Source organism: Aotus nancymaae, unplaced genomic scaffold, assembly GCF_030222135.1.
Source record: "Aotus nancymaae isolate 86718 unplaced genomic scaffold, 86718_ANA_hifiasm-v0.15.2.pri h1tg000062l, whole genome shotgun sequence".
NCBI classification, from domain to species: Eukaryota; Metazoa; Chordata; class Mammalia; order Primates; family Aotidae; genus Aotus; species Aotus nancymaae.
Window position 1 is genome coordinate 4,695,469 of NW_026988476.1, and position 6,545 is coordinate 4,702,013.

General features: G+C 46.2%; 1 pseudogene; it reads right to left on the minus strand.

Moving 5' to 3' along the window:
* Positions 1–825: 825 nt before the first annotated feature.
* LOC105728394 (actin, cytoplasmic 1-like) lies at positions 826–4,530 on the minus strand (annotated as a pseudogene).
* Between the last annotated feature and the right edge of the window lie 2,015 nt (positions 4,531–6,545).

A 6,545-nucleotide genomic window follows, 5' to 3' on the forward strand; every position in this document is an offset into this window, starting at 1 on the left:
ACACCTGTAATCCCAGCACTTTCGGAGGCTGAGGCAGGCAGATCACAAGGTCAGGAATTTGAGACCAGCCTGGCCAACATGGTGAAACCTTGTCTCTACTAAAAATACAAAAATTAGCTGGGCATGGTGCTCCCAAGCTGGGTGTATTCGCAGCTACTTAGGAGGCTGAGGCAGAAGAATCGCTTGAATCCAGGAGGCAGAGGTTGCAGTGAGCCAAGATGGCACCACAGCACCCCAGCCTGGTGATAGAGCGAAACTCTGTCTCAAAAAAAAAAAAAAAAAACTAGAAAAGAAAGCAAGGCAAAGTGAAAAGAAGTGAGTGGGTGTGTGCATGGCTGTCACAAGACACTAACACAACTCGTATCTGGCTGCTGTGAGAAAAACTGACTGAAAGAAAACCAGTCAGAAGTCTTTTGCTTAGTTCAAAGAGAAAAATCTGGGTTGAAAAAAATCATTTACTAAAGGGTCATTTCTCCAGGTGTAAGCAATGGACAGAAGCAGGAAAAACATGATCCAGACACTTTTTTTTTTTTTTTTTTGAGACGGAGTCTCGCTCTTGTTACCCAGGCTGGAGTGCAATGGCGCGATCTCGGCTCACCGCAACCTCCGCCTCCTGGGTTCAGGCAATTCTCCTGCCTCAGCCTCCTGAGTAGCTGGGATTACAGGCACGCACCACCGTGCCCAGCTAATTTTTTTGTATTAATAGAGACGGGGTTTCACAATGTTGACCAGGATGGTCTCGATCTCTCGACCTCGTGATCCACCCGCCTCGGCCTCCCAAAGTGCTGGGATTACAGGCTTGAGCCACCGCGCCCGGCCTTTTTTTTTTAAGGTGTGCACTTTATTCAACTGGTCTCAAGTCAGTGTACAGGTAAGCCCTGGCTGCCTCCACCCACTCCCAGGAAGACCAAAAGCCTTCATACATCTCAAGTTGAGGGACAAAAAAAGGGGTAGCCACAGAGGCTAAAATCTTTCAAAATAAAACAAAATAAAAAAAGTATTAAGGCAAAATTTAAAAAATTTTTCATTACATAATTTACAACAAAAGCAATGCTGTTACCTCCCCTGTGTGGACTCGGGAGAGGACTGAGCCATTCTCCTTAGAGAGAAGTGGGGTGGCTTTTGGGAGGGTAAAAGACTTCCTGTAACAATGCATCTCACGATATTTGGAATGATTTTAAAAAAACAATGTACACACTCAAGTCCTCGGCCACATTGTAGAACTTTGGGGGATGCTCACTCCAACCAACTGCTGTCACCTTCACCGTTCCAGTTTTTAAATCCTGAGTCAAGCCAAAAAAAAACCAAAACAAAACAAGAAAACAAATAAAGCCATGCCAATCTCATCTTGCTTTCTGCACAAGTTAGGTTTTGTCAAGAAAGGGTGTAACACAACTAAGTCACAGTCTGCCTAGAAGCATTTGTGGTGGACGATGGAGGGGCCGGACTCGTCATACTCCTGCTTGCTGATCCACGTCTGCCGGAAGGTGGACAGCGAGGCCAGGATGGAGCCACCGATCCACACGGAGTACTTGCGCTCGGGAGGAGCAATGATCTTGATCTTCATCGTGCTGGGTGCCAGGGCGGTGATCTCCTTCTGCATCCTGTCAGCAATGCCAGGGTACATGGTGGTACCACCAGACAGCACTGTGTTGGCATACAGGTCTTTGTGGATGTCCACGTCCCATTTCATGATGTAGTTAAAAGGAGTTTCGTGGATGCCACAAGAGTCCATGCCTAGGAAAGAAGGCTGGAAGAGCACCTCAGGGCAGCGGAATCGCTCGTTGCCGATGGTGATGACCTGACCATCGGGCAGCTCATAGCTCTTCGCCATGGAGGAGCTGGAGGCCACCGTGGCCATCTCCTGCTGGAAGTCCAGGGCGATGTAGCACAGCTTCTCCTTGATGTCACGCACGATTTCCCTCTCAGCTGTGGTGGTGAAGCCGTGGCCACACTCGGTGAGGATCTTCATGAGGTAGTCAGTCAGGTCCTGGCCAGTTAGGTCCAGACACAGGATGGTGTGGGGGAGGGCATACCCCTCACAGATGGGCACAGTGTGGGTGGCCCCATCACTGGAGTCCATCACGATGCCAGTGGTACGGCCAGAGGCGTACAAGGAAAGCACGGCCTGGATGGCCACATACATGGCTGGGGTGTTGAAGGTCTCAAACATGATCTGGGTCATCTTCTCACGGTTGGCCTTGGGGTTCGGGGGGGCCTCAGTAAGCAGCACGGGGTGCTCCTCAGGAGCCACACGCAACTCATTGTAGAACGTGTGATGCCAGATCTTCTCCATGTCATCCCAGTTGGTGACAATGCCGAGCTCGATGGGGTACTTACTTCAGGGTCAGGATGCCTCTCTTGCTCTGGGCCTCATCACCCACATAGGAATCCTTCTGACCCATGCCCACCATCACGCCCTGGTGCCTGGGGCGCCCCACGATGGAGGGGAAGACGGCCTGGGGAGCACTGTTGCCCACAAAGCAGGCCTTGCACATGCTGGAGCCATTGTCGACAAGTGCAGCAGTATCATCATCCATGGTGAGCTGGCGGCGGGTGTGGACATGCGACGGGACGGCAAGGGCAAGGCTCTATGCTCACGGGGTGGACACGGTCTCGTTGGTCTCCAGACACATTTTTTATCAAAATCAAATCTTAAATAGCAGCATTTATGGAAAGTATGCTGTGAGTGAATTTCATGTATATCTTTAACAAAGAGGTTGCTACTTTTATTGTTCAAAAATCAACTTTGTTACTTACATTACTGAAATTGATCTTTTGGACTGAGTTGAAAACTATCCTTTATCCTATACGTTTTGTTTTTTTTTTTAAGACAGGGTCTGACTCTGTCACCCAGGCTTGACTGCAGTGGTGAGAACACAGCTCACTATGGCCTTGAATTTCTGGGCTCAAGCAATCCTCCCAGCTCAGCCTCCTGACTAGGACCACAGCTGCATGCCACCACACCCCGCCAATTTTTTTTCTAGAGATGGTGGTCTCACTATGTTGCCTGACTGGTCTTAACCTCCTAGCTCAAGCATTCCTCCTACCTCAGCCTCACTGGGATTACAGGCATGTGCCACCATACCCACTATCCCCTACATTTATCTGTAAGTCTGACAACAAGATTGGGGTTAAACAAAGGTCTTATCATTCCTACAAGAAATATTTTGAAAATTGAAAAAATTTAAATTTTTCTGGAAACTTTTTTTTTTTTCCAGACGGAGTCTTGCTCTATTGCCGGGCTGGAGTGTAGCAGCTTGATCTTGGCTCACTGCAACCTCTGCCTCCCAAGTTCAAGCAATTCCCCTGCCTCCCAAGTAGCTGGGACTACAGGTACATGCCACTATGCCTGGCTAATTTTTTATTTTTTGTATTTTAGTAGAGATGGGGTTTCACCCTGTTAGCAAGGATGGTCTCAATCTCCTGACCTTGTGATCCACCTACCTGCCTTCCAAAGTGCTGAGATTGCAGGCGTGAGCCACCGTGCCTGGCCAACTTTTCCCTCTTATCTGCCTGTCAATGGATTATGGAGACACTGAGGTTGGCATTGACTTTTCTACATCCAGACAATCTCACACTGATGATCATCTGCCTAACTGCTTTGATAACTGCTGCCAAGAAAAAGAAAACCCTATAAAGATAGTGAGATCACAGTGTTACTAGAAGGGTGTCCCTGATCCAGACCCCTATAGAGGGTTCTTGTATCTCATACAAGAACTTGGAATGAGTCCACAGAATAAAGTGAAAGCAAGTTTATTAGAGAAGCAAAGAAATCAAAGAATGACTACTCCATGGAGCAGCAGCATGGGCTGCTTGACTGAGTATACTTATGGTTATTTCTTGATGATATGCTAAACAAGGGGTGAATTATTCATGAGTTTTCTGGCAAAACGGTGGGGAGTCCCCAGGACTGTGGGTTTCTCCCCTTTTTAGGCCATATAGGGTAACTTCTGGACATTGCCATGGCATTTGTAAACTGTCATGGCACTGGTGGGATTGTCTTTTAGCATGAATTACAACTAGCATATAATGAGCAGTGAGGATGAGCAGAGGTCCCTTTCATTACCATCTTGGTTTTCGTGGGTTTTAGCTAGCTTCTTTACCACATCCTGTTTAATCAGTGGAGTCTTTGTGACCTGTATCTTGTAAAACCAGTCTGCTAACCTCCCGTCTTATCCTGTGACTTCAAATGCCTAACCTCCTGGGAATGCAGCCCAGCAGGTCTCAGTCTCATTTTACCCAGCCCATATTCAAGATGGAGTTACTCTGGCTCCAACACTTCTGACAGCAGTTGTAAGGAAGGAACAGCATTAGGCCTTCTAGCCACTCTATTCATCTCTGAGATTTGAGGGCAATTCAATTTTTTCTTTTGTTGACAGTGTAGGGAAATTCAAACTTTACCTCTGAAGGTTCAAGTCTAAGTCTATTGAAATGAATTAACAATAGACAGATTAACAGGAAACAAACCATATAAATTTATTAACATGCATATGGACATGAGAGTCCTGAAAAAGACTCAAAGAGGACCCAGATGACTGAAGTTTTTTTACCATCCTGAGGCTATGGAAAGAATAGGGGCTTGGGTTTCTTGTGGGGGGAGGTAATTGGCACAGGGAGAATGAAGAGAGGAAAGTATGACAAGCAATGGCTTCTTGTTTTGTAGATAAACACCTTTCAGGGCATCTTGGAGCTGCCCTTAGAAAGAATAGATGGTAGCCTATGGCAAGAGCTCTCTGTCAGACTTTAAAAGTGTCAGACTTGTAAACTAAAAATAAAACCCTAAGCCCCCCATTTGTCAAAGAAAAGAGTCAAACTCTATAAAATGTTTAAAGAGATGTATTCTGAGCAAAATGTGAGTGACGAATGGCTCATGGCACAGCCCTCAGGAGATCTCAAGAACATATGCCCAAGGAGGTTGGGGTATAGCTTAGTTTTCTACATTTTAGGGAAACATGAAACATCAATCAAGTAAGATGTACATTGGTTTGTTCAGTCTGGAAAGGTGGAACCACTGGAAATGGGGGCTTCCAGATCATAGGTACATTCAAAGATGTCTGATTGGCAATTGGTTGGAAGAGTTAAGTTATTGTCTAAAAACTTGGGAATGCCTGGGTTAAGATAAGCCATCATGAAGACCAAGATTTGATCATGCAGGTAAAGCCTCCAGGTAGCAGGCTTCAGAGAGAATAGATTGTAAAAGTTTCTTATCAGACTTAAAGAGTCTATTCTATCAGTAATTCCAAAAGGGAGGAGGGTATAATGAGGCATGTCTGATGCCCCCTTCCCATTTCCCATCATGGCTTGAGCTAGTTTTTCAGGTTGGCTTTGGAATGTCCTTGCTGAAAGGAGAGGTCCATTTAGATGGTCAGGGGCTTACAATTTTATTTTTGGTTTATGCAACCAACTGAACAGACTCCCTCTTGGCCAAGGGGTCCCCAAAGAAACCTGAAAAACTGAATTCCCAGCCATGGTGGGAAGGGAAGTTGGACACACTTCATTATACCCCCTACTTTTTGGAGTTTGGGGGCAACTGACCAGCATTAACATTAAAATAGAGATCATAAGATAGACAAAACAGACTCTCTGTGGCAATAAGATACCAAATTCCAACCTGACTGTGGTATAGCATCACCCTGGAGGAAATAAAAATATTTTATCCCCAAATAAGTTTCTTTGACACATTTTGAAATGGCCCTGCAAAACCATCTTTTCTGGGGAAAATTTTCATCCCTAGAGAATCTCCATTAATGCAACTGGGCTTTTTTTTTCTAGGCCACTCCTGGATCTAGGAGAGATTAGATGAGAATCTGACACCTTTAAGGTGTGAAAAGAGACATCTGGCATCTACTGTAAAAGTTAAAGAAAGAGAAAAGAAACATGTGGCCGGGTGTGGTGGCTCATGCCTGTAATCCCAGCACTTTGGGAGGCCAAGGCAGGTGGATCACCTGAGGTCAGGAGTTCAAGACCAACCTGGCCAACATAGTGAAACCCCATCTCTACTAAAAATACAAAAATTAGCTGGGGAGTGGTGGCACACACCTGTAGTCCCAACTCCTTGGGAGGCTGAGGCAGGAGAATTGCTTGAACCCGGGAGTCAGAGGTTGCAGTGAGCTGAGATCAAGCCACTGCACTTTAGCCTGAGTGACAGAGCAAGACTCTGTCAAAAGAAAAAGAAAGAAAGGGAGGGAGGGAGGGAGGGAAAGAAGGAAAGAAGAAAGGAAGGAAGAAGGAAGGAAGGAAGGAAGGGGAAGGAAGGACAGACAGACGAAAAGTAGCTCAATAGTCAAAGACAGGTTTATTTTGGAGAATAAACCTGAGAGGGGCTTCCGGCCAATTTTGGTCAGGAGCACTCTCTCTTACAGACTAAGGGTACTTACTGGTTTTATGGTGAGAGGGCTTATCATGGGCTTAGAATGTTTCTGTGTGGGGAAGAAGTTTATGGTGGGGTTGGAATGTCTCTAGTCACAGGGGAGATTATCTTGGGGCTGACATCTCTCTAGCCAGAGGGGAGGTTATCTTGGGGCTGGAATGTCTCTGGTCAG